We start from the raw sequence: 27,579 nt of genomic DNA on the forward strand, positions 1-27,579 counted from the left end.
CCTGGACACATCTCAGGAAGGAAATGAGTCTAATACAGGAATCATAAAGAGTAGGGCTGGAAGCCAGGGATTAGTCTTTTGATGCACATATCACTGTTGCTGACATCCAGGTGTGAACTATACTCACTCCCATGGCCTGTGTTGTGAGACTATCAGCTTTGGAGTCTCCCCTACTGTGACAAACAGCCTTTCAAGAAGACGAAAAGAGAGAAAAAATGTACATTTCAAAAGAAGCAGAACTCCATCATAAAACTTCAAAGACCCAGACCTTAAATTACAATTTCTGTCTAGAAATGGACTAAAAGAAGAGGAGGTTGAGACCCCAAAATTGCTCATCTGCCAAGCAACTAGACGGGCTGTGTGAGGAGGAGGGGGATTTTGAAAGACTTCTGCTAATGACCAGGACTGGTGGCAAAGGCCTGCAAGTCTTCCAGATGGGTGAGAGGACAACACACAGGGAAACAAAGACTGCCTGCTCTGGAACAACAGTGCCCCCTGCTTGCCAAGACCAGTGTGCCCTCCGAGGAAGGAGAGAGCATTGGTGGGAGCGAGGTCCAGTGGGGAGCCCAACAGAGTGGACTCCCAGTGTGAGGTGTGAGGAGATGGCTGCTGCATTGATCGGGTTGTTGCCTATGTACAGATCTAGTCGCAGCAGCGGTCGGTAGTGGGAGTACCTGCCGGGCGGTGACATGGGCAGGGTGGGGGGAGTAAACTATGGATTATGGAGGTTTACAGGTAAGTAAACATATACATAAATACAATAGAATTTTGTTGCATGCACTGCATCCCCAAATGCGATGCAGTGCGTGCAACAAAATTCGTTTTATTTATATATATGTTTACTTACCTGTAAATCTTCGTAATCCATAGTTTACTACCCCCCCACCCTGCCCCTCCCCCTCCCCTCATCACCACCTGGCAGTTACTCCCACTACCGACCGCGGCTGTCTAGTCGGTGACTCCATGTGCCAGGAGAGGGCCACTATGAAGATAGTCGTGAGTAGAGTGCTATGCACAACAAATGACTGTGCTGCACCTGTTGCGGTGACCCTGTTTATCGGTAGGGTCCACCATGAAAGTTATCGCTCGATCAAAAGGGCAGAAGCCTGCACAGAGCATAGAGGAGACCATGATGCCAGGAGGGGCTGCTGTGGTACGGAGTACTGTGTGGTGAGGGCTGAAGTGGTTGCAAGGATAGGGCCATCACCAGAGAAATCTAAGCTGTGGCGCATATTTCAACACGAAGCAATAAGTATTGAACCGGAACCGCCTCCATGAAAGTGAAGAAGCAGCTGTGTGTGCATCGTTGCATCTCCAAGACCCCAGCTGGGAGCACAGGAATCCAATTCCCACAGCCCCTATGTCGAGAGCGCAAGACTTACCATGCAGGAGAAACAACGGAGAACCTCGAATCGATGCTGGATCTGGCCTCATATGCTCAGGACACCACAGCATGGAGCTGACTTGCTGCATAGGACTGGAGCAGGGTGAATGCCCGCAGTCAGGGCACTTACTGGGACATTGCAATACTCTTTGCTGCTGGAGTGGTTAAGACTGGTTACAGGCCTGTCGGGACCCATGGGAACTCTCTGCTGCGGATGAAGTGGCGCCAACACACGTTTGACTATTTTACGAAGAGTTGAAGTGGACTCTTGAGTTAAGGCCAGCTAGTCAGCATTCCATGAATGTGCTCACCAGTGAATGGGGAATAACCCCATCACATTAGAAGAGCGGGTGGGAGAGGGATTTCTAGCGGAAATGTGTTTTTGTTTATATAAGTTATATGATGGGTTGAATGCGGGAAGTTAGAAATTGCTTTGAATGCATAAAGTTAGAAATAAAATTATTATTTTTACTATAAAAATAAGTATCTGAATAGACATTGATTTATTAAATAGAGAAAATAACTCCTAGGCAATGAGGATAATTCAAGCATTATATATCAATAATGTAATATAGGGAGAAACAAAGGAAAAAGAGAAAAAATGTGCAGAAAATATAGACATTGATTTATTGACATTGCTGTGCACTCTTTCAGTTCTGAGTCGTGTTCACTGACCTGTACTCACACTTCCCCAAGGGAGACTTGGACTGTTCTACTACTGAGAGTCAAGTGCAGAAGGCACACTTGGCCCAGTTGGTCAGGATCCACAGTAGGTCAGACCCAAGACATATGGAGTAAAGGGCCTCAGCCCCTACAGTTGGTCCAGTAATCCGTGCATGCCCCATAGCCTTCGAAAGGGGTCCTGGTACTAGTGATTTGTATGTATCAAACTTGGGCTCTGGTGTAGATGACACTATTTCCTGCTGTTTATGGTGAAAACTCTGTCATGCTGCTCCACTGCTAACGAATTAAGCAGGACTTTAATTATGGTAGCTGTGTATTCACATTCAACTTAGTAGGGGACCCAGGTCTTAAGATGGCATTTTTGCACAAGCAGAGTTGGTGATCTTTTTCTTTGGCATAAATTGGCCTTTCTGGTCTCTCAGTTGCGACTGGAACAAAAAGGAGGTGAGAGGTAATGACTCATAAACCTCCCTCCCCACTGACAATACCATGCACTAAGAGGTTGATGAAGTGAATTCAAAAGTACCTTCTAAGGGATCCCTACTATTTAGAAACAATTGCCCTTACCCACTAATAGTGGCATGCTTCATCATTGGGCTGGTTCTACACTTCCTGTATTGCTATGAGCAGGGGTGGAGCATAAGTGAAGATCTCAGATATTAAGATGGGATCATCATTTTGAAAGTTTTTTTTCAGGTTAAAACTATCTCATTTTTTTCAGGTTAAAACTATCTCAAGGACACCCAATCTGTACTTATGTTTTGTTCCTGGATCCCCTAGACAGGATTAAAAGTCAACCTAAGACCACACAAACTGTCCTCTTACATGTTTAAATCAAAATTTTGCAGTGTAAAGGTTCAGGAATACCCAAAAATCAGAAGGGATTTTTCAAGACTAAACAAAAAATGTACCATCCTTTACCAGAGTTGGATTTTTATATTACTCTTGGTTGAGAGAGAAGTTTGGAGGTGCTGATGTCAGCGTTGTCTTTTACTTGAAGTGATTCTCCAGCCACCCAGATAATCTGGAACCTTGCCTCCTTCCTCAACCCATGCCTTCTTTCTGAAATGGAGTCAGAGTTTTCTTAAGAGTGGGCAGAACTGCGCCATGGAAGTGTAGTATGTGGTTCTATTGAAAAAAATACAACATTTATGTGAAATAATACACGAAAATTCAAAATGTCTCAAAAGGTTTTGCGATAAAGATCAATGTCTGTGTATGGCAGAGCCCACAAGCATGCAGTGGCTGATGTCACCGTTCATAGGGAAGTTGCATGAAGTGAGATATGGCGTACAAAAGAAAAACGCAGTAAATACAACTCCTTGATGGGACAGCATTGGCTTGGGTGAAACAGGCTGTTCACGGCTAAAGGCTTGGGCGCCGCTTCAGATATATTAAGTTCTATACAAAAGCTACAATACACAAACATACAATTGATGGTGTGTAACTAATGATCACTTTTTCTTGCCTAATCTTCTTTCCTCCTCACTTGTGGCGGTGCATTCTACGTTACATACACTGTTTACCTCTGTATATGCTATGTGGTGTATTTTTTTATTCATGTTTTTTTCTCTAATTTTTTTAGAGCGGTGTTAGCCTAGAACTTTTGATTTTACTAAAATTATATGTATTAGATTGTTATAGGGGCTTTCACCAGCCCTCTGATCTATTGGTTTGTTGTTGTGACATTTAAATTTTTCTTAAGCCCATTACTGCTTACAGAAACAGGGCAATGGATCAGCACCTTTAAGCCATTTGCTAACTTTACTTTGCATGAATGCATTCTGCTCTTCCACAGTGAGCCCATCTGCACACAAAGTGACTCCCTTTAGTGCCAGTGATTTCTATGGCAAAGTGTGCTTCTTGAGGCCATATGGCCAAACAAAAATCTTTTGCTTTTACCTTATGTATATTTTTGAATATTGTTGATGGTAATTCAGATCCCCAAAGTTTAAGAAAAACTTGATAAAGGAACACAAGCATTGATAAGCCATAAGGCTGGCTGCCAATGCTAGACCTACTGGCCTTGCAAATGCTTTAATGTATATGTTTGTAGTGAATCTTTCATTCATGCGGTTTATTTCTGTGTATTTGATGTATATGTGTTTGTGGCATAAGTCAATAAATTCGTAGATTGTGATCAATCAATGAAGAGGGAAGCACAAATGTAAGCTCTACCTGCCCATTTAAAAGAAAATTGTTGTATTTATAATGTTAAAACATACAACTATTACAACAAGAATAAAGAGCTGCATCACCTCGCATAGTACAATCAATAACTGGATATTCATCGGATTATTTATTAAGGCAGGCAGATGGTAGAATTCATATATTGCAAAATAAGCAGCATAGTACATGAACAATGAAGTCGTATGAGTCAAACCAGTCCACACCAGGATCAAGTTCATAAGCACGTTAATGAGTTGCAGGGGCAGCAGCAGGAGAAGAGGACTGTGGCTGTGTCAACAAATATAGCTGAAATGGCTCCCAGATGTCTCTAGGCCTACTAGCAGAAGGAAGTATAGAATAATACAACGTTGAGTGCTCTTGACAATAAGCCACGTATAACAACCACTCTCGGGTAGTGGGGATCCTCCCATGGCCCTAGGCGCAAGCCACCCTATGCTTGGCAGGCAACAAGATCAAGGCAAGAAGTTTCTTGTGATCATCCAGAATTTCTATCCGGAGTCGTAGCAGCGCCAGCCCTATTGAAGGATGGAGTGGGGTGTGCAAAATGTCAGAAAGGGTAGTGAAAACTCTGGTAGACCAATATTGGATGGCATGTCCATACCAGATGCATGAAGTCAGCTTCACTCCCATGACATCTAGCACATTCATCAGTGGGTCGAAATATGTATTGGTACAATTTTGCTGGAGTGTAATACGCATGGTGAAGAAAACGAAAGTGTATAAGACGCAGCCTACCATTGGGGAACAGAGATGGCGCAACCCACACACGCCAGCCCACTACGTATCAGAGATAGGTTTGCCATGGGCAATCTCCCAGCGGTTCTTTGCCCGCTGGGAGCCCAAAGTCATCTCAGACTGCGCAGATGCATAGAGGTGAGACTGGGTGTGCCGCAAAGAATATGCAATCAAGAGAAGGGCGAATGTGGTACATTCTGCCAGGGTAGCCAGGAACTCTGGGTAGCAGTACATTCTGCCAGGGTCGCCAGGAGCTCTGGGTAGCATTAACGGCGCTAAAGTGAAGAGATCTAGTGGGTCCAGCGGGTCCCACAGGTCGCTCGCACTGGCAGCCAATCTTTCACGGAAGTGCCCATTAGAGAAAAGGTTGCCCGTTTTCATCACGCCCAGCGCCTCACCCTCTGATAAGCCACCCCGTCTTGCAGGATACCCTGCAGGGGAGAGTGGATATTAAATAGTTTCATGGTGTACAGGTTTTAATGACCAAGCTTAGTCTTTAAGCGAGCCCAGGTTTGGTGCATACACATAACAGTATCAAAGTCCACCCGGGATTGCCGCAGGACCCACCTGAGCAAATCTGGAAGGGGAATGGGGTGTATTTGGTCATGCTCAGGTGTGAGGTGGGTTAAATAACGGGGGGCTAAGACAGTAGTGAACAAAGGAAGCTGACTACAAAGATAATAAAGTTCAAAACCAGGGGCCGCAAGGCCACCCAATCAAAAGGCGGAGTCAGGGTCTCCCAGCTAAGACAATGTTGGCCTCCCGCCCAAGCTAGGCTTACCATAAGAGTACGCAAGTTATGGGAAAGGTGGCGGGGTGGAGGGATGGGTATGTTCATAAAAAGAAAAAGAAATTTAGGGAGGACAACCATTTTCATGATAGAGATATGCCCCATTAGTGAAAGGGGCAGTTTAATCCATCTCCAAATCTGGTCTTCCAGCTTGGACAGTGCAACACCATAATTCTGGAGTATAACTGCCGGCTTGCTGGTACCTATGTGAATCCCCAAATATTTTAAGGAGTCAGTGACCCAGTGGAGGGAAAATGAAAGCGGAGGAATTGTGGTAGCTGGGGTAAGGGGAAATATGAAGAATTAATCCAGTTGATCGCAATGGCCAATACCATCTAGAGCAATGAGAATTCTCAGATAACCGGGTCAGATTTTCCCTGGGGTTGCTCAAATAAAGAGTGATGTTGTCCACGTATATCATCCTCTCCATGAGCATGCACGATATCGTACAGATGGAAATGCAATCGCTCATGGTCCACCAGGGCTGTGTATTCAGTTAGTGCAGCTTGAAGCTCTGACCACGCAAGGCTGATAGGCAGACTCCAGTTACAATTCTAATTGATGAAGGCGGAGCTCCAAGTGCTCCAGATGGTGCCATAGAGCCTTTGGGATCGAGAACTGCCTGGATATACACATCCCCCTCAGGTGCACTTTAAATGTTTCCCACACTGTACCCACGGACTCCACTGAGCCCTCCATTAATTTCAGACAAGTCACTAATGGCACGCTGAATATCAGACCGAAAGACCGGATCTAACAAGGCCAGAGGAGAGAGCATCCAGGCAAAGGCAGTATGCTCAGAGGCTGGGAGAGCAAGGGTAAGAAGCACTGGAGAGTGACCAGAGAAAGCCCGAGGCAGGTGTTTGATCCTTGCGACCCAACCATAAGTATCAGAAATTCCTAGCCAGTAATCTAACTAGCCCGGGATTCATGCACAGTGTAGATATGTGTGCCTTCTCTAAGCTCAGGGTGAAGGGCTCTTTATAAACCATCAGACTATTGACATCCATAATATTAGACATAGCGATGGCCACAGCCTGGTGGGTGCGAGATTCAGGATTAGAACAGTCCATAGCTCTGTCAAATACAAGGTTAAAATCCTCTATCCAAATAACGCTACCAGGGGATAATGTAATGTTAAAAAGCATCTCCAGACAGTCCAGACAAAATCTGGATCGTCAATGTTGGGCTTATATGTATTCCTTATAGCAAAATGCTTCCCATGAATGACCAGCTCCAGAATAGCATATCTGCCCTGCGGGTCAGAGAGCTCTGTCAACAGGCAAATAGGAAGACCCCCTCATGACCAACCTGGCATAGGCTGAATAGTTCGCATATCCCCTATGAGCTGCCCAATTATCCATGAACAGCACCTGCTTTTGGGCCTTAAGTTGCGATTCTTGCTGCAACGCAATATGATATGCACTTTGCCCTGGATCACTGAGGCCACTCACATTCAAGGTGATAAGTTTATCCCAGTTATCTTCTGGTGAGACCATGGCATGCATGCCTATAATCAGGAACATAGTCAAAGGCCCAACTACATGGAAGGACCCAAAGGGTTCCCAAAAGTGCCCCTCCACCCAACCCAAGCAAGCATCAATCGAGCTAATGGACAATATAATACCAGCAGCCAGTACACAACACCATCAAGAGAACAAGTCAAAAACATCCCCCTCCCTCCCCCCTCCCACACTGATCATTACCCATCATCAGCGCATACCCCAAAAACAAAAACAGTTTCATGAATATAATAACAGAAACCCTTGTACATTCAAGCATCAAATTTAAACAGATAAGAAGTGCAGTGCACTTGGGAGGGTTGGGGGCGGGGCTTTAGGGAGGGACTAAATGCAGTCAACCATCCCGCCCACATCAGAACTATGAAGGGCCGGCTACCCCATGAACAGTCATGATATTGTCTGTAGCTGTTTAAAGATTTTCTTGCCAAGCATCATGTATTCAGCCTTAACAGCTCTAGTTCAATAAGTATTGCAAATAAGATGCGTGTTCCAGAAAAATACCACATCACAGATATTCCCCAAATTCGCACCTCTGCACTAAAGTGTAAAATCGATGCACAAGGACAGGCAATAGCACGTTTGCTGTGAGTGGAAGTCAACAGAACATTCTAGCTGGGAGCAAATTTGTGTGAAGGCTACTGTATGGCCCTACATGTGGTTTTACTTTACTGTGGGCAGAGCGTCAGAGGGAAAGGTCACCCTCAAAGTGCCAGGGGAGAGAAAAGGGAGCAGAGCAATTTGAGATCACTGCAAGAGCGTGTACTGTACCTTATTACTGTTAAATATAAGCATATGTTTCCTGGAACGAAATGATAGCAGAGCCAGGGTCCTACTCAAGAGCCTTGAAATATTCACTTTCAATCTCCAAATTTGACCCTTCACAGAATTGTCAGAATATGGCATTGCTTTGGTGTGTTTTATTCAATTTTCCTGTCATTGCAGCCTTATTTCACAAATTCCCTGATTGGAATTTGAGCTGTATATATTTCTGATTTGTTTAAGTGAAGCCATTCATTACCTTGTTTGCAAAAGTGGACGCCAGTGGAGTTAGCGTTGTTGTACTCAAAACTGAGAAAATGTAAGCACTACATTCTGATAGCACATTAGGTAAACGCTGTGACTCCAAAACAAACCAAACAGGTTTTTACATGTAGAAATTCTCCAAATATAAATACTTACAAAATACATTCCTTTAGGAAATGAACAATAGATTACCTTAAAAAAGTCAACAAAAATATTTCTTAAAAAAAACATTTTTACCATTAAAAATCTTTTCTTTTCCCGTGACAGCCAGACTAAAATGTAAAGACATAGGCTTACTTTTCAAGCTCTAACAGCATAAACTGTTCATTTAATTAGTATATAGGAGAATTCACTATTGATCTAAAATGTATTTTTAGTGATCACTAAGAATGTTTCTTACTTATCCACAAGACAAGGGTAAAACTGCAGGAGGCAAACATGGCAGGGTCTGGGAACCCAAATTTCAGTGCTTAATTTAAACTAGTGGTTTCCGGTGTCTGGCACCTGCACTTAATTGTCGACGCCCGTACTTATGACAGTCTGCCACATGAAGGCTCTGTTTTTCTAATTTGGAGATAAGCACAACAACAGTTGTTTATTAATTAAATATACATTAAACATGACTAATACCTGCAGCCATGCCATTCTGACAGCGGTGGGGGCCTGGAATAGTCTGAATTGTGACACTTGTAGGAGGAGTGCAATGGTTAGTAGTTGTGTTAGCACTGTCATATGGCAGCGGCAATGAGCGGTGCAAGTTGCAGTGGCCTCTGACGGGGCAATTTTTTTTTTAAAACAAATTAAGCACTGACAAATTTGTAACTCTTTCCCTATGGCTGAAAGGAGCAAGGATGAGCACATGTATTTCTGGGTCTCTTAAAATCCTCTGGCTGATTCCTTTGGGATTGGACAAGCAGGAGATGCAATGACTGCCACTAACAAAAGGTTTGGTCCCTGGCATGTACTCCATACACGATATCACTCACTTGCCTATTCCCTCACTCACAACTGCAAAAGTACAGACAGATACCACCTAACCAAACGTTTAAAAAACCTAACTGTCAGGAGAAGTCATTTTGCAAACAATTTTGCTCGTTAATATTTAGGATCCATAGAGACATACACAAGCATTTCAAACTATATGTAGCAATTAAAATAAGGGCCACTGGAATTATGAGATTCTTTGGCTGTCGTTTTCTGCATCATGATTTATTTACCACCCTTGATACATAACCCAGCTGCAGCTCGATTCACAGATTAAAACAAAAAGGATTTTTGCTTGTAGCGCAAATGCATCAAAGTTGAATAAAAAAAATAATGTCACGTGTAGTGCTGTGCAGTGGAAGAACATTTGTAAAGGTTAACTGGTCACTTGTTTGCTGTTGATTGCTGTATTCAGGTGTTAATCTGGCACTAATGAGGTTTAAATCTCTGCACAGAGAGTATTGTTTCAAAACGTTAAAATAGTGAAAATATACTACCACAGAATGTGCATAAGTCATAATTTACCTTTTTTTGCCGTATAATTTAGTGCAGTACCCACTCAATTTGCATCTAGCATGGTTACTATCATAGAAGTCTACGATAGATTAGAGAGGAAAATATAGTTCACAACTATAATATCTTCCACAAAACATTGTAGTCTAAAATTCCATAATCTTCTCTCTTTATTTTCAAACACACACAAACTACTTGTATTGGGGGAGACCCCTGGTACCTCTACCTTCCTCCACATTTTTTGTACCCCAATGTTACCCTCCCAATTGTTCTTCTGCTGCGCTTCTAGACCTAACGTACAGTGAAACCCCTCTGCGCTGCACTTATGAAAGGGTTTTGTAACTTAACAATGGCCCCTACACTTTTATTTCTGTGGTAACCTCCCATTCCTGCAACCTTTAGACCCTGTATACAATTGCTAAAATGCTTACTATTGTATTTGATCAATGTGCTTGTTACTGTTAGAAATGGGATTTTGGGTAGGCTAGGGAATATGCCAAAGGCAGGCAGAAACCACCACTCTAGTCAGGCTAAGGGAGTTACACGCCTAAAACAATCCCTTCTCGCCCTCTTGGTAGCTTGGCACGAGGAGTCAGGCTTATTTTAGAGGCAGTGTGTAAAGCATTTGCACATTACCAAAAGTAATACAGTGTAAGCACTACAAAAGGACACCACACCAGTTTAGAAAAATATCCAATATTTTTATATACTTAAGACAACACCAAAAACGATAATAAATCCACAATACAGTACTTAAAAATCTTCAATTATCAAAATATGCTTGAAAAACAGTTCCTTGATGTTGATAGCTCCATCCGGGTCTATCACAGCGTCGTGAACAAACAAATCCAAACAGTTCTGGCAGACCGCGGCGTCGCAGGCGAGCTACGGTGTCGGGAAGACCCGCAAACAGTACCTTCTAGAAATGCAGGGCATCGGCGACCTCTCATTGAGCTTCCGAAAGCGTGGCGTCCGCAGGTGTCGGTTCCGGAGGTCGGTGCAGGAGTCATCGGGTCCTCGAAGTCACAGGCGATGCAGATCGAACTCCTCTTCGTTGAAGTCAGGAGCGCTGGCGTCAGTAAGCGTCGGGTGCTGCGGTGCGAATTGCAGCAGTGCTGCGCGCGGGGCCCTCAGGTCGTAGTGCGAGCAGTGGCTTGGTGGTGGCATCAGATGGCGTCCTCGGTGAGACCAGGGTTGCGGTGCAAAGGGAATGCGATGCTCATCGCGGTACTGGCAGGTTGCGGTGCAAGCAGTGGCGTCGTCGTTGCTGAAGCGCTGTTGTCGGCTGACGAACGGAAGTCAATGGCACCGGCGTCAGTAGGCCAAGGCTGCTGTGCGGGATGAGGGCAGTGTGTCGTGTAAATTTATGAGTGGTGCCCTCGAACCACGGTGCAAGCAGCAGCATACATTTTGGCATGGAGCGGCGGCATCGGGGATACCAAGGCATCGGCGTGAAGCGAGGCGGTGCAGAGTGCGATGCCCACAGGTCACGGTGCGAGCAGCGGCTCAGTGGCAGCATCAGAAGGTGTCATCGCTGAAACCAGGGTCGCAGTGCAGCATTGCGGTGGTGCACTCTGTAGTGCCTATAGGACACGGAGTCAGCAGCTGCATTGTCAAAGTTGTCGGATTGCTTCTTCTTCTGTTGCAGCACAAAACACACAGTCCCCAGTGCTGAGGGCAGAAGAGCTTGAAGTCTTTGCTGTTCTTGAGACTTCTTGAACAGGGGGCAAGCTCTACCTTGCAGAAAGTTCAGTCCAGTCCTTTCACTGCCCAAGACAGAAGCAGCCACTGCAGGCCAACCCAGCAAAGCACACAGCAATGTGGTAGTTCCTCCTCACAGCTTCTCTACCTCTTCTTCTTGGCAGTCTTCTTGGTCCAAAAGAGTTCTAAAGTTCAGGGATCTGTGCCCCAATATTTATATCCCAAAATCCTTTGATCTCTTAGGCAGAGAGTGTCTGTGCCCAGCCAGAACCAGTTCTGCTTTCTCTGGTGTGACTTCCTGGCAGGAGGTGGAGACGGCATGGTCAGAGGCAGACCAGGCCCTTTGAGGTGCAAGGAAATCTCTTCCCACTTCCCCCATTGCAGCCCAGGTCTATTCAGCCCTTTCCTTACCCACCTAGACTATCTGGAGCAATTCCTGCTCCCCAGCCTTCTGTCATCCAAATCCCAGACAGGCAATCCACATTCCAGCAGAGGCACACGGGATGACTGAGCAAGAAAATACCTACTTTTTAAAAGTGGCATTTTCAAACACAGAATGTAAAAATCACCTTCACTAAAAGATGCATCTTTAGATTCTGAGTTCAGGCATACTCAACTTTATTTTCCTACCTAATTCCCCAGGCCAGTTATGTTTATAAGATGTTATAAACAAACTCACCATTCTGTCCTATGGGGAACAGGTAGCCTTGCAATAGCGAAAAACGAAATTGGCTGTAATTCACTATCAGGACATGCCACACACACCAGGGCATGTCCTACCTTTCACATACACTGCACCCTGCCCACAGGGGTACCTTGGGCCTATCTTAGGGGTGGCTGACATGTAAGAAAAGAAAAGGTGAGGGACTGGCAAGTGTGTGCACTGGCCAAGTCAACATGGCAGTTACAAACTGCACGCAGACCCTGCAATGGCGGTTCTGAGGTACCTTTTCCGGGCTACTCTTGTGGGTGGCACAATCAGTGCTGCAGGCCCACTAGTAGCATTTGATTTACAGGCCCTGGCACACTCAGCGCACTTTTCTAGGGACTAACAAGTAAATCAACTATCCAATCATGGAAACACCAATCCACAACACAATTTACCACAGGAGCACTTGCACTTTACCACTGATCAGCAGTGAGAAAAGTGCGCAGAAACACTACGCCAGCAAAAACAGAGTCAAAACCGGGAGGTCAGAAAGCAAAAACTCAGGGGAAACACGCCAAAAGATACCATGTCTAACAGTTACACAGATTTTTTTTTAACTTTCTTTTTTATTGATTAGCAAATTTAACATATCCATCGTAGTTATTGTTGGTCATTGTAAATCACATATATTTGCAATATAAAATTAACATGCTAATATCTAATAAAAAACAAGCACCATCGTCCAGCATCTTAATAAAATCATATACCACACTTATTAAACAATTGAAATGCTATCAGCATATGTCTACGGAGTCTCTCCCTATTTATTCCTAGAACATGCAACGTCTGGAAGTCCCAATGGGTCCTGATCTCTAAAAAACGTAGGAACATTATGAGGCAGCGGGCAAGAAAAAGGGATAGCGCTCAAAGCGCCGGGAGATGTCTAACCTGTCTAGTTCGTGCATGAAGCCATGGAGTCATCCCACCCCCGTAGGTGCCATACCCGAAATGGACTATGAAGAGGCGGAATTGCGCAGGGTATCTATGTAGAATTTATACGGCCCCCAAATATTTCTGGGCCGTGCTGTCCTAGGTAATGTGTTGGAATATATCTCGCTATTTATGTTACAGTGTGCTACAATTTGTAACCAGCCCTGTAGTGTGGGGGAAGTCTTGTTGCCCCAGCGTAATGCAATTTCTCGCTTTGCCAGCATCAAGCTAAAGGACGCTGTGTACCCCAGGAGCGCCACCTCTGGTACTGGATCAATATGAACTCCAAGGATCTCACCTAGTGTCGTGTGTACTAGGTCCCAGAAGGGGCGTATGCTGGGGCAGGTCCAGATGTGGTGGGCAAAGTCGGCTTGCTGAGCGCCGCATTTCGACACATGTGGGGTCTACTGGGATCGATTTTATGCAGCTTGGCTGATGTCATATATATTCGTCTGAGAAACTTATAGTGCAATCATTTATGTCGACTATTCAGTGAAATGTCTTTTGTGGCCCTTCAGCATACTGTTCATTGGTCGTCTGTGATCTGGTGACCCAAGTCTGTCTCCCATTCTGTACGGAGTTTGTCGTCTATGATAGGGAGTTGCTTGATGCAAAGTTTATAGAGCTTCGATACCATGTGCACTCCACTATTGCTCTCAATAATGAGGGATAGAGGGGTGAATGTGTCAGGTTCTAATGGAAAACCAGTAAGCGTGGCTCGTAACGCAGAATACAGTCTTTTGAGCACAAATTTATATATGAATGAGGCCTCCTGGAAGCGATCTTCCTTAGTGGCCGAAAAACTGTGGCTGCCTGGAAATAAGTCACCTATCATTGAAATATTAAACTTAGTCAACGTGCGTTGCGCAATTTTCTCATCCGAAATCGCAAGCAGCGAGCATTAGGCAGTGGAAGGGCTGGCGCGTATAAAACGGACGCACCTGCGTAACAATGGAGCCTGTTCCATACCCAGCTAGTGGTCGAGACTGTCTGTATATCCACTGGGTCTCCAGGTTCGCCCTTGGGCAAGACGGCCGCCAGTCTCTCAGGGAGCACCAAGTCCGGATCTGGGCGCAAAAAAGCAATCCCAGCATCTGGGCGGTACCAAGTGAAAGCAAACCGACACTGTGCTACTAAATAATATAAATAAAAATACGGAACTCCAAAGCCACCCCTCTCGTAAGGCAGCGTGAGTATCCTCTATCGAACATGGGGCTGTTTTCCGCCCCAGATCAACCTAATAAGATGCAAAAAAGGTGTGCGTAACGGGCATGGGAATGTTGTTAAAAAAATACAAACATTTAGGCAGTATCGTCATTTTAATTATTGCAATTCTACCTGCCATGGATAATGGGAGCCGAAGCCATCTTTCCACTTGAGTCTCCAATTTGGTTAGTGCTTGTCCATAATTCAATCTGATAATCTTTACCGGGTCAAGGTGTATATTGATTCCCAGATATTTAACTGAATCCGAGCCCCACTCCAAAGGGAATTCACAATTCCAAGGTGTGGTACTGGAGGTCAAAGGAAAAATGATTGATTTGTTCCAATTAATGCCCAATCCAGAATGTTGCCCAAATCGAAGAATCTCCCTGAGGAGCGGATCTAGATTTAAATGCGGCTCCCAAACAGAGAGGATGGTGTAGTCTGCATATAAAGAAACCAAAAGGTTACGCAGAATTTCAGTTGTTGAAGTGACTTGGATCAAAAATCTGTTTTGCATTCCTTAAATTGTGAAATTTAGGTAATCGCTATTTAAGGAATGCAAAATGGTATGTAAGAAAATAGCAATTACCTAATTGCGATTCCTAAAGATTCGCAATTGCAATTAGGTAATCGCTATTAGGTGATACTACTTCATTCATTCCTATAGGCCTGGCCCAAAGGTGTGAATGGTTTTGCAGTAGCTAATTTGCGATTACCTAATTGATAGACGCAAATTAGGTATTGCAAAAGGCCCCCCTGAAGCACCCCAAAAAGAAAATGTGCATGCCCTAGGGGCATGTGTGTGCTACATAGCACTTTGGAAAAAAAATTGTGCATTTTTCAAAAATTGTACGATTACCATCGACTTGGAGTTGATGGTAATAACATTTTGCGTTTAGAAAATGCGCATACAGAATTGCAAATTGGGAATCCTTACTTGCATTCACAATTTTAGATAATCGCAAAAATTGCTATTACCTAAAATTGCAGCTACAAAGCCTTGCATACATCTTGAAAGGCTATTTTGCATTGTCAAACAGCCGGAATTTCCTATTCGTACCACTTCCAAATGCAAAACTATTTGATACATGCTACCCTTAATACCCTATCCGATAATCTTGAATGCAATTCACAGACGTCACATTAACTAGCTAACAGGGTGGGGAGGCGAAGGGACAAACCACTAGCGATTTATACCACTGTGCAACACACAAAAGGCGATGGGAGGCTGATTGAAATTTCTAACGACTAACAATTACTCGCGTTAACATTCCAACCCATGGTTCTTTTGCTGACCACGCCAACTCACGGGCTTATTTATGAGCACATGTGACACTTTTACGCTGTCGATGCGTCACTTTTTGTGACACACAGGTGGCGTAAATAATGCGCCACATTGTGCCCTATTTACAAAGTGAAGCATCTAGGCAGATACTTCACTTTGTACACCCCTGCGCCACATTATACCTGCACCAGGTACAATGTATGCAGGGTGGACAGTTCCCCCGCATAAAAACCTCGTAGAAGTGGTACACTGAAATCTATAAGATTTGAGTGTGTCACTTCCAGGAAGCCATTGGGTCAAAACTTTACACCTGCCTCATGGCAGGAATAAGGATGACGCAGTGCATTACGGATAGGCCTCCCCCACGCATTGCTGGAGTTGCGTCATGGTTGCCACACAACTCAAGCAATGCGTGACTTTTGCGCCAATAGATACGTCAGGATTAATGACGTATCTGTCTTTCCTTGTGACATGGAGCACCGTACATTAAATACGGCACATCCATTGTGTCGCAAGGAGGGTGCAGTGAAAAGTGCTGCATCGCTGTTTTGTCGCAATGATGCAACAGTTTTCATAAATGAGGCCCTCAGTTTGGACTCAGCCATACGGAAATAATATGTGACCCTGCTCCAATGCCCCTGTGGTAATGGTATTTCCCACGTGGGTGGGTCTTCTATTGGCACTGGAGGAAAAATATGTTTATGTTTTCTTACGTAAATTTCTTACGTAATCTCTCAAAAAGACCTACATGACATACCTGGATGTTCCTGTAGTTGTTAACAGTATGAATATGTTTATGGTCGTGTACGCTGGTTACTTGTGAATCTTCTAACGAAGACACCTTATTGAAAAACTTTGCATATTTCTGTACCTGAAGTTATGCTGAGGGGGGAGGCAATGAGCAGGCAAGCATTCCCGTTTTAATGACAAGTGACGCCTAATTGGTGAAATTATGGATTTACACCCGCAGAAAAATCCAATAAATTCTTGAAAGGCGAGCTTTGTGCCCATTTATCAGTGAAGATATAACAATGAATCCCAGATGTTGCTCTTAGTGGAATGCAAAACATTTCTTAATTTATTCCCCAGACAAGTAAAGTCCACAAAGGTCAGACGAGACGGACTTGGGTTTCATGTTGAACAGGAGCAGTCCAGAAGATTTTTTTTAATATTCGGTGTCCGTTGCTAATGGCTGTCAGGGAGTCTCTTATCTATGGGTCACGTGATGTTTTCTCTTCAAAGTTGAAGCATGCCCATGTAAAAATGCAAACGTATCACTGTGTTTAGTAGATGGTGCAAAGGAAGAGAACGTCTTAGAGGCGGTGATATTTACATGGCAGATCATTTATGTGCAGATGGGTCATACAGTAGTCTGACCTCGTTTTGTATTATGCATTAAATAATAAAAATGGCCAGGGTGTGACCATATTAGGGCAAGTTTAGTAACAAATTTTAAATAAGCTTTTCAGAGCCAATTGGTCTATCTTTTTATTACTGAAGGTGCTTGGTAGTTCATGGTGTAGTTTGCTTAGGATTGTATGTATGGATGAATGTGGGGGTTTGCAAGTGGGTAAATATGGGTGATGGTAGAGGGAAGAATGGATGTTTCAGTGCATGAATGGATGAATAGGTATTTATTTATTTATTTATTTATAAAGTCTTATATAGCGCGAACGTGACCCACGAGGGTATCAGAGCGCTTTACAATAGAAGAATAAGCCATGGAAAAGGTAGTCAATACAAACAACATGACAAATTGTCATAGTAGAGCAATAGCATCTGCAGAACATATTACATTAGACATTGTGCTATCAGCCGCACAGATCTATATCCCTTATAGTTAAAAAGTCTTCGTTCTGGGGCACTTCAAACACTTTTCAGAATTGCACACCACCCCTATTCACATCCCCAAGCCCTGGTCCCAGACACACTAAAGGGGGGCGAAGACGGCATTGTGAAAGTTCTGGCACAGCCGTATACAGGTGCAACTCCTCCCACCACTCTAAAATCAAACCAGGCCTATTCAGGTGTAAGGGAAACTCCTCCCACCCACCTAATTGAAGCCAAGGTCTATTCAGCCCAGAGCTGAGTCACTCAGGAAAGGCAGGACATACCTCAACTCCCCCTTGTGACTGTATAGAGTAAAGGCACATCCCCTTCTCCTGTCAGTCTAATCAGAAGGTGAGTACACATCCAGGTAGGGTACAAAGACTCAAAAGCACATAGATTGGCCACTTCTAAAAGTGGCATTTCTAAAATAGTAAAAACAAATCTGCTTTCACCAATAAGCAGGATTTAGGACTACTAATTCCAAACATGCCAAATATGACCATGCAACCCCTCTCGTATCAGAAACTACCACTGAAGAACAATCCGGGAATTCCCAATGCAACCCTATGAGAGGGCAGCCTCACAGCAGTGAGAAGCCAAATAGGCTGTTTGTCACTACCAGGACACGCCACACAGTGAAAGGCACATGTCCTACCTTTTACCTACACAGCACCCTGCCTATAGGGCTAGCTAGGGCCTACCTAAGGGGTGTCTTAGATGTAGTAAAAGGTGAGTTTCAGATGTGGCAACCACTTAACATGCCATGTCACTGCAGCAGTAAACAGTGCGCACAGAACCTAAAGCAGCAGAGGCCCGAGACAGGTGTGAAAGGCTACTTCGGTGATTGGCGCAAGCAGCGCTGCAAGCTCACCCATAGCATTTAAATAGCAGGCCCTGGGTATATGGGATACCACAGTACAAGGGACTTACAGGTAAATTAATTATGCCAAACAGGTGTAGACCAATCTTACCAAGTTTAAAAGAGAAAGCAGATGCACTTTAGCACTGATCAGCAGTGGTAAAGTGCTCAGAGTAATAAAACCAACAAAAACAGGTCAGAAAAAATGCAGGAGGAAGGCAAAATGTTCCAGATGACCCTGCAAAAAGGGTCAGGTCTAACAAACGTCAACTGTAAAGAATGAATCTAAACTACTATTTCGAGGCTACACTTAAGAAATCGGGGCTATTTTGCGCTTGTGCTTTTGGGTATCAAGAAATACCATTGTGATGTGTCCTTTCATTTAAAATAATTTGCACGTCAATCCTGAAACCAGTTAAAATGATAAGAAATATGTTGCTTTAATAAATAGCCTAAGCCTTTACTACGATTTAAGTGCAATGTGCAGTTAAGTAACCTGTGGGGCGCTTGGAAATGTATGCAAACCCCGACAAGACGGAGCTTGTCCTCACTGGTGGTCCCTCTAATCCCTGGTCCCCTTCTTACTGGCCCCTCTCTCTTGGCACTCCTCCTACTCCAGTTCCCACTGTTCGCACTTTAGGCCTCAAAGTCAGCAGTGACCTTTCCATTCATCCCCAAGTTAGTGCTGTTATCTCATCCTGTTTCTTATCCCTCCGCCTCATTCGTAAAATATCCCGCTTCTTCTCCACCGATGCCCTCAAATCCATCATTTCAGCCCTCATCACCTCCCGTCTCGATTACGGGAATGCCCTCTATTCTGGCATCCCCGGCTATGAAATGCGCCGGCTTCAGGCCATTCAGAACCAGGCCGCCCGGCTCATCTTTCATCTTCCCAAATTCTCTCACATCACGCCTGTCCTCAAGTCCCTTCACTGGCTTCCTGTACGCTTTCGTTCTTCTTTCAAATTAGCTTGTCTAGCCTTTCTAGCTTTCACCCACTCTGCCCCTCTGTTTATTGTTTCTTTGATCACTCCCTACACCCCCTCTCGCACTCTTCGTTCGTCCTCTCAACTTCTTCTTCAAGTCCCCCGCTTCCGTAAAGCTTGCATGGGCGGCACCCGCTTCTCGGTGCTGGCCCCCCAGTATTGGAATAGTCTTCCATTTTCTATTCGATCAATTTCCACCTACCCGGCTTTCCGAAAAGCACTAAAAACTTTTCTTTTTCGTCAGGCCTTCCCTGGTTAGTCCCATTGTTTGCAGTGTCGAACCCGTTCACCTTTTGTTTTCCCCTCCCCCCCATCCCCTCCCCCCCTCCCTCCTCTCCCCCCTACCCCTCAGCGCCAGGAAGCCGCTTGGCCACAGTGCGCTTAATTAAGTTTCTTTTTCATTTTCATTTCATTTCATTTCATTTTCATTTCATTTCATTCATGCAATGGTTCTTTACGTGCTACGATAAATGCGGGGAAATGCAAAAATGCAGATACACGTTAAAGCATGAAAAACAGCCTAGCAGAAAAATTAAACAACAATTTTACAATTGGTATTACAAATTACACCCTTAGTGATGCCTGGTAAAAAATGAACAATTGAACAAAGTACTCATGCTCGCTCATCGGCGAGCATCAGAGTGAGGTAGTTCGTGCATGAGGAATATTAATCGTGTGGTCTGTGTGCTGCAAAATAGAAGCTCTTAATTTTGTGGGCGTAAGTAACGGGCACGGAGGGGGCTTCTTGTACAGTACTGTGTATGATCAGGGTATTCTTCATGCTAATAGGGGGTCAAGTGTTCTTTAGTAAGGGACAAGTGGCAAGAGCTCCTAACTATAGGTGAGTGGACGGAAGTTCCCAATGATAACGGAGGGCTTTTCATGAGGATTGCTTTAAATGAAGAGTGAAGGCAAAGGGGTTACATTAACTATGTGAGGCTCTTCTGAGTTTCGGCCGGGGAACACCTTATTCTTGTGCGTATGTGGCTCACAAGAAGAGATAGTGCATGGAAGGCCACAATCATCTTGGTGACCGGATACCCCTTCTCGCTCATCCACCCATCCATGCAGGAGCCCACTTTCACTCCCAATCATACAACTGCAATCATCCATATTCATCAACTCACATAACCCCTACCATCAGTGATTCCCTCATCTATACAACACCACACAGCACACTCACACAAAGTCGTTCATTTCTAACAAACAAGTTTCAAGAATAAGAAGCCAGACCTTTTAGCTTTATGCTATTAGTTCTGGCAAGTCAGAAAATGTGGGGATTCCGTGAGTGGGTGGGTGAATGTGAGTGAATGTGTATTGGTGGGTGAATCAAGTGGCAAAGCTTAAAGCGGGTAAATGACTGAGTTTTTTGCTGTATGAAGGTAAGCAGTAGGTCTGGCTGGAGTTCGAGGAGTTTTCCTCTGCAGAACTCCGTGAAGTGATAGAAAAAGTCTGCTGCGAGCCACCGAGTTCCGCAAGCGGCGGAGTATGTTAGGTCGTGCTGCTTGCACTGATTTTAAACACCGGAAGTTTGTTCTGCGCTGTAAAATCAGCACGAATGGCACTCCGCGTCACGCCGGAGGGCGCTGCTGCTTTCAGCCGCTCAAGTAGGCATTCTACACGACTGGCAACGTCTCATCGTCGTGCGCTGCCAGATTTCTCAACTCATGAATACAATGAACAAATTACCTCTGACACCATAAATACAAAAAACAATTATTTTCCCAAATGATTTTTTAATTAGCGTTGAGGTGTGCGTATCACAGTTTTACTTCTTTTTACTTTTTTAGCAGTTGCAAAACAACACGGCCCATCAAAAGGACCCCTTTCTTTTATACAATTAACCATAAATCAAACTGTTTTTTCAGACAAGATGCAGTGTGCCCGTGAATTATATACAGTGCAGCATTAAATACTCAAGTGTTATGTACATTTCAAAAGTGAAACAAATATATACATTTAATCAAGAGGTACATGAACACTGAAAACTTCATGTTCGGAAGCGAAGAAGTCCTATTATTTTCTATATCAGGGCAGTGTACTGTATTGGACTGTCCTCAAACTGTCTGACTTTATCTTTGCCAAGTGAGAGGGCTTGGGGAATTATCTCAGAGCACGAAATAAACACCATTTGTTTGAGAAATGGTTAGGTCCAATGAAGGACCTGATTCCAATTCGGCTCGGCTGAGAGCCTCTCTCCAAAGGGCCAACGCGTTTTGACCTTCTTATTGGCACATTTTTGGTGAAGGTCTTCCTCAGGGAGAATATATTTTCCAAACCAGGACTTGTGTACCTTGCTCTTTCTTGTGGTGGCACCTGGGATCCTCTGGGGGGATCTTGATATTTCTCGTGTATGCTCACTGGGTCAAGGCATTTTCTTCTTTTATTTACGGGTTTCGGTAGAGGCTCACTCCTCGTCTCCGCGTCTCCGGAGTTGCTCAAGATATTCGAAGGTGTTTAATCAGCCCGCAAATGGTTCTAAATGGGTCTAGCCGTCACGTACTCAAAAGAGGAGCAGAGGTTCCAATTCAAGTCAAAACGGAGTGTTTCACAAATGCCGGGGCAACAGCGTCCTAGTCCGCGGTTCCATACGCCGTATGGAGCCGCGGATATCTTCGAATATCTTGAAGAGACACCGTTCACTACCCGGTTTTTTGCCTTGAGGACGTTGTTTGAGAACTGACTGCTGGTTTCCCAACCTAATTTGAAGGGACATCCTTAACCCCTTCCCGCCCTCACCTTGATAGTGACTCGAAAATGGATTGGAAATAATCGCTCTGTGGCATTTCTTAATTAAATCTACAAGCCTAATCTGAAGGCAGCATTTGGAACCATTGGGCACACCATTAATTGGTCGCCTTGAATTATTATCGGTGACTTATCTGCATTTCTTTTGAAATCGTGGTACTCTCCCGTTCCCCGTCCCACCCCTTCCCTGTCCTGAAGAAGACCCGTAGCAGAGGTGTTAATCTTCCCTCCATTGCGCCAGGGTCGAAATGTCGATGCCCACCCCCCGTCTTTACTGTGCGTTAGGGGCCTGCACCCTTGTGTCCCTGCCCCGCCCTCCTGTTCTGAATTGTATTGTGGGCAGGCTTCCCTATTGTTCATTTATAATAATTGAATTTTAGGTCTACTCAAACTATAGTACTTTTGCCTCCTTTCTTATTCCTTTTCACTCACTTGGGCACGTACCTTTTCACTTTTCTCACTGCATCTAGCAGTTCTTTTCAAATTGTGCCTAATAAAAAAAAATAATCAATTAATGTTATGCTGTAAATAATTTGTTTGTATTCGAAGTCTGAAAATTGATTTTTCATAAAATTGGTCTAAACCTTTATTAACTGGTTTACGTATCTGGCTTCCTGAGTGTTGTGTTGTCTCCTCTCTTTCCTTTTTAGGATTGAAAAACACTGTGAAAAGTATTATTCTTTCATTGATTGAAGATTAAGAATATGCCTTTATAAGGTGGGCAAAAAGGTGATTGGGAATTATGTCATGGTATGCTTCATATTTCAACATAGACAAGGGAACCCAAAAGGTAAGCAAGGAACTTAGGCGTCAGTATTTTAAGTGAACAATGGTCCTTGTTAAGGAGCTAGTGTAGGTATACAATCAATATAGACTAGAATCAGAACTATATTAGTACTGTCCAGCCAGACAGTAAATTTAATGAATGATCAAGTAAGAATTTTAACATGCAACAATAAAGTGGGACACAATCCTGCGTCCTACATAGTCACAAAACATTTACATTTAAACAAAACATTCAGGCAAGACTTGGAAAGCTTGTATATAATGCAAATGGTTAAAACAAGCATAAACATGACAACCGTTGCACTTAAATATCAAATAGATTTGTGTGCAAGGTGTTCCAGCAAGTCGACGACGTTTCTATCCTTTAAAACAAACAAACACCATCTCTGTAAGCACCAAAATGTTTTGAGGAATGGCTGGCTGTGTGTTTAGTTAATTTCTAGAGGTTGGCGAGTCAAAAAACCTAGCAGGTTAAGAATCTGGCTTGGCTCTAAAAGCTGGCGCCCGAGCCCAGCCGTGAAAATGTTTGGTATGTAAATTGTCCAAATCATTTCACATAGAGTATGCTAAAGCCTCTTCAAAATTCAAAAAAACATATTTCTATATTATGCAGGAGCATTTCACCTTAGTGCATCAGATTATATTACTGCATTCAGAGGCATGTATTAAAAGTGCTTGTTTTTAAACATGAACTTGGAAATATTCATGCCTCCTGCCGTGCCGACAATGCCATTAGTGAACTAAGAGGCAAGTCAGTTGTCATGTGCATCCTGTATGTGGCCTAGATTATTATTATATACGGATCAATATTATATTATATTAAATCAAACACAAGAGATGCTTTTGTGCAGCTCACATCTTGAATTTGTGTATTTCAAGATGTGCTCATATAAAGAAAGAATAAATGTAGGCATGGTGAAATAGAATATTTGCCTAGGATTAACCAATTTCACCAAGCGGGGATGTGGGAATTGGTCCCAGGTTTTCTGGTTTCACATTTATTGCGCAAATCAGCCACTAGAAGGGCATCTGTTTCACTCTCCTGTTACAACAAAGGTAAATGCTTTGCCTGTATTCTTTGGCACATGAGGTTAGAGCGGCAGACCCACATGAAAGCTCTGCTCGTTGAGGGCTCAGGGGTCCAAGAAGGCTTCAAGCTGACCCAGAGCCAGGCATCTGGCTTGAGCCTGGCTCAAGCCTCCAGTGACTCTTGCCCACCTCCAGTACTTTCAAGAGAGTAGATAAAAACAAAACCCACAGTTAAATTTGCTTTGGTCCTCTGCATAACCTAGCCCAGTATCAATGTGTGTGTGGAGTTAGAATAGTTAATGCTCCTTCCAGTAAGGTCAATGACCTTTCCTTGTATATGTAGGTGTGTTATGTTGTGTGTGTGCCTGTGCACAGGGCTTTAAGTGGGCTGGGTCTTGCTGGTGCTCAGCACCAGCAGTTCTAAAAAGCAGGTGCTGAGATGGGTCCCTATCAGGCTCTCCAATTTTGCCCTCACCCTCAGGATGAAGAAAATATATATATCTTAACTGCAGCAGTACCACCTTTCACTGCCTTTGATGTACATTCAAAGTGACTGTTATAGTTATTTCACAGTCTCATCATTTCAAAACTGAAGTATTTATAATAGGCCATACAACGAAGCCATAAGTGTTGCTTATTTATCTTATGCAACTAACAAGCAGTGACAAAGCCAATAGTATTGGCTTGTTGTAGGTGTAATCTTACTTTTTTAGGTTTCGCCCTGGGCGTTGGCAACTAGTTGCCCCGCCCACGGCGAAACCTTATGATTCTACATATGTACTTTGGTTCAGCGTCTGTCTACCATTGGCTAGCTCCATAAATGGAGGCTAGCCATTGGGAGACAGAGGCTGCCAATCACGCTTTCTCCAGAAAACGCGATTCAGGGGCGTTTCTGGGACTTTTTTTAAGTCCTGCCCCTTTGTCCCGGGCCGCGCTGTCATTGGCTGCCGGCCCGGGACACCCCCGTGACGTCAGCTAATCACAGCACGGCCCGGGACCTGACTTGTTATTTCTTCCATGCGCCCCTCTACCCCACATACACACACCTTACACCTTCTCCATCTTATCACCACACCCGATGTATTTCTGCCCACTGACCTTTTCCGCTCATCGTCGCGAGTTTCTGTGTCTCGGAAGCGTAAGGAAAGCCGCTGGAGTAAGTATGAGAATTTCTATAGCACACGGTGCGGTATTCTGTATTCAACCCCTGGCGTTCCTCGAACCTGTCCACCACTGAATGTACTGCGCTGAGCCCCAGGTCTTATTTGCGGGTGAGTGAGTGTTTAGGCATGTGTGTGTGCTAGAAAAGATGTATGTAACAGACGGGGTTGGACATGCTGTTGTGATCAGTGCACAACATACATGTGATCTCACAAGTCCGAGTGAGTGAGCAGGGCATTAAAGTACGCTCCGCTCCGTTAGACGGAAGTCTTGCAGATTGTGACCGGTCCGTAACTGAGTAGATGGCCCGCTTGTCTCGCCTCAGCACTCAGTCAGGAGTCGCGGCAACACTCTGGACCCAGCCTCTCCCAGGCGCCCCTGGTGGGGGATGGGGCCGGTACTGCGGTCACGCTGAGGCAGGTAGGACGGACAAGGACCCCTTTCTCTCTCTGCCCTGCCGGGGGCACATTGTTGAGGAGCCGCTGAGGCGGGAGGGAGGGGTGCAGAGCACTCAACGGTGGCAGAAAAGATCATTTTATTGAGGCACTTACAGGTGTTTGCACTGTGTTTTGCAAAGTCGTGGCGGAGTATCGTCTCACCTTTTATACGCACTGAGTTGTGATATCCCCTCTGTGCCACCTCCACTGATGCTCGTGCACCCCTTTCTTTCTGTAGTAACAGCATACCTTGCTGGGACGGAGTCAGGAATTACCAGGTGAGGTATTTGGAAAGCGAAAAAGATTCTAGGTTTCACACAATTTGTAGCTTTCTCATCACGTTTGTCTTTATGCTAAATATATGCTTTTCAGCAAAATACAGTGTCTTGCATCAAGGGATCCCTCAAGAGGAGTTAAGAGTTGAATCCTTCACAGCTTACTTACCCTCACTTCGATTCATATTCATGTACTGGGAGCACTTCTTCTGTTTGCACAAGGGGATTTGCTCCCCATTAACAACAAAAATGTGTATTCCCCAGTGTAGTTATACAGAGACACCGAGAGCACCCATGCAAGGCATGGCACAGTAGACTAACTTGACGCAGCAGATGGACCGTCCTTTAAGTGTGTTCTTAAGGCTCCCTTTCACCTTGGGGGTGGGGGCTATGCGGTAGGGTATGATGACACGTAACAGTGTGGGTGTAGTTCCAGACTGTACCTACGCACAGTGCACACAATTGACTTCATTTACAAAATTGGCTCGTGGGTATATCTACGAAATGGAGATTTACATCCCTGCAGAGTACAGTGACCTGGATCCTAACCTTCAGCCTCATCTTGCAAACGGATTGACTTTAAGACAAATTGGTTGACATAGGGGACTTTTTTTCCAACCCGTTCCCGGCGGTATCGTGCATGTAGTGCAAAGTCCTGGTGTCCACTAAAAACATCAAAGTTGTCTGGATGTGCTACCCCATGCTACTTCGGAAAGGTGTCAAGAACCCTACCCATATGGAGCAGGTGACATGGTAGGATCTCTGAGGCATGGCATGATCCAAGCCAAATATAGTTCTTCATTGAGCAGAAGTTAAATGTATGTGCAACTTGTATGTTCTAGACCTTGTCGGTGTATCGATTGAAATACAAATCTTGTGTGCTTACTTGTAAAATTTGGACAACAGCTAAATGTTTTCTGTTATACTGCACAATTGGCACCTATAATCTTATTGTTTGTATTTCCACATTTTCTGAATCTCGCGTAAGTCAAACAGGTCAAAGCGAAGCTGTAAATACTGCATATTTCTACCCTAAAAAAGATGGTGATAGGCCCAAGATTGTTTGCTATCATGACTTGCACTTACAGGGATTTGGCAGGGTGTTTCATTCCTAGCATGTGTGAGTGTAACTCTTGTTTTTAAAATTCTCTAAAACACCCCTCATTTGCTTGTTTCATCCTAAACCAAACCCTTAGGATGGCCGCCTTGTGTTCCAAGGATCGCTTCTGTCAGTCAAATTTGTTCCTGGTTTGCAGACCATGCCAAACTAAACAGTGATCTGAATAAATTACATTGAGCTCCATATAGCCAATAGGGTGCTTCCAGAACATATGTTAATGTTGGCAGAAATATTGCCCTTAATTGTTCCATTAGTGGTTGTCTATCAAGTTTTTAGCAACTTTTTTGTAATGCATATTTCTGATAGAGACTTACATCCACAGATTCCTCACCATAGGACACTTGCCAGGCATTAGACTATATCCAGAAAATCTTGAGCAAGTATGTCTACGCACCAGCAGATGGCATTGTTCAGCTCTGCGTCAAGAAAAATGTTGCAATGCCTATACAGGGACCACCCCAGCTAGCTGACATCAGTTCTTTTCGTTCCCCACCATCCGCACGAATCTGGAGAGCTACCTTGTTCCCTATTTGACCAACTTTTTAAAACTTTTTGCTGACACTTTTGAGCTTTCCTCCCAGTGTGGATAAAGAATTATGTCGGGCATTACCCTCTGCTAACTCCTTAATATTTCTGGCAGATCGGCGCAGTTTGAGCACACAGTTATCATCACAAGGGACGGGGCTGAGAT

This window comes from Lissotriton helveticus, chromosome 9 (assembly GCF_964261635.1).
Source record: "Lissotriton helveticus chromosome 9, aLisHel1.1, whole genome shotgun sequence".
Lineage (NCBI taxonomy): Eukaryota > Metazoa > Chordata > Amphibia > Caudata > Salamandridae > Lissotriton > Lissotriton helveticus.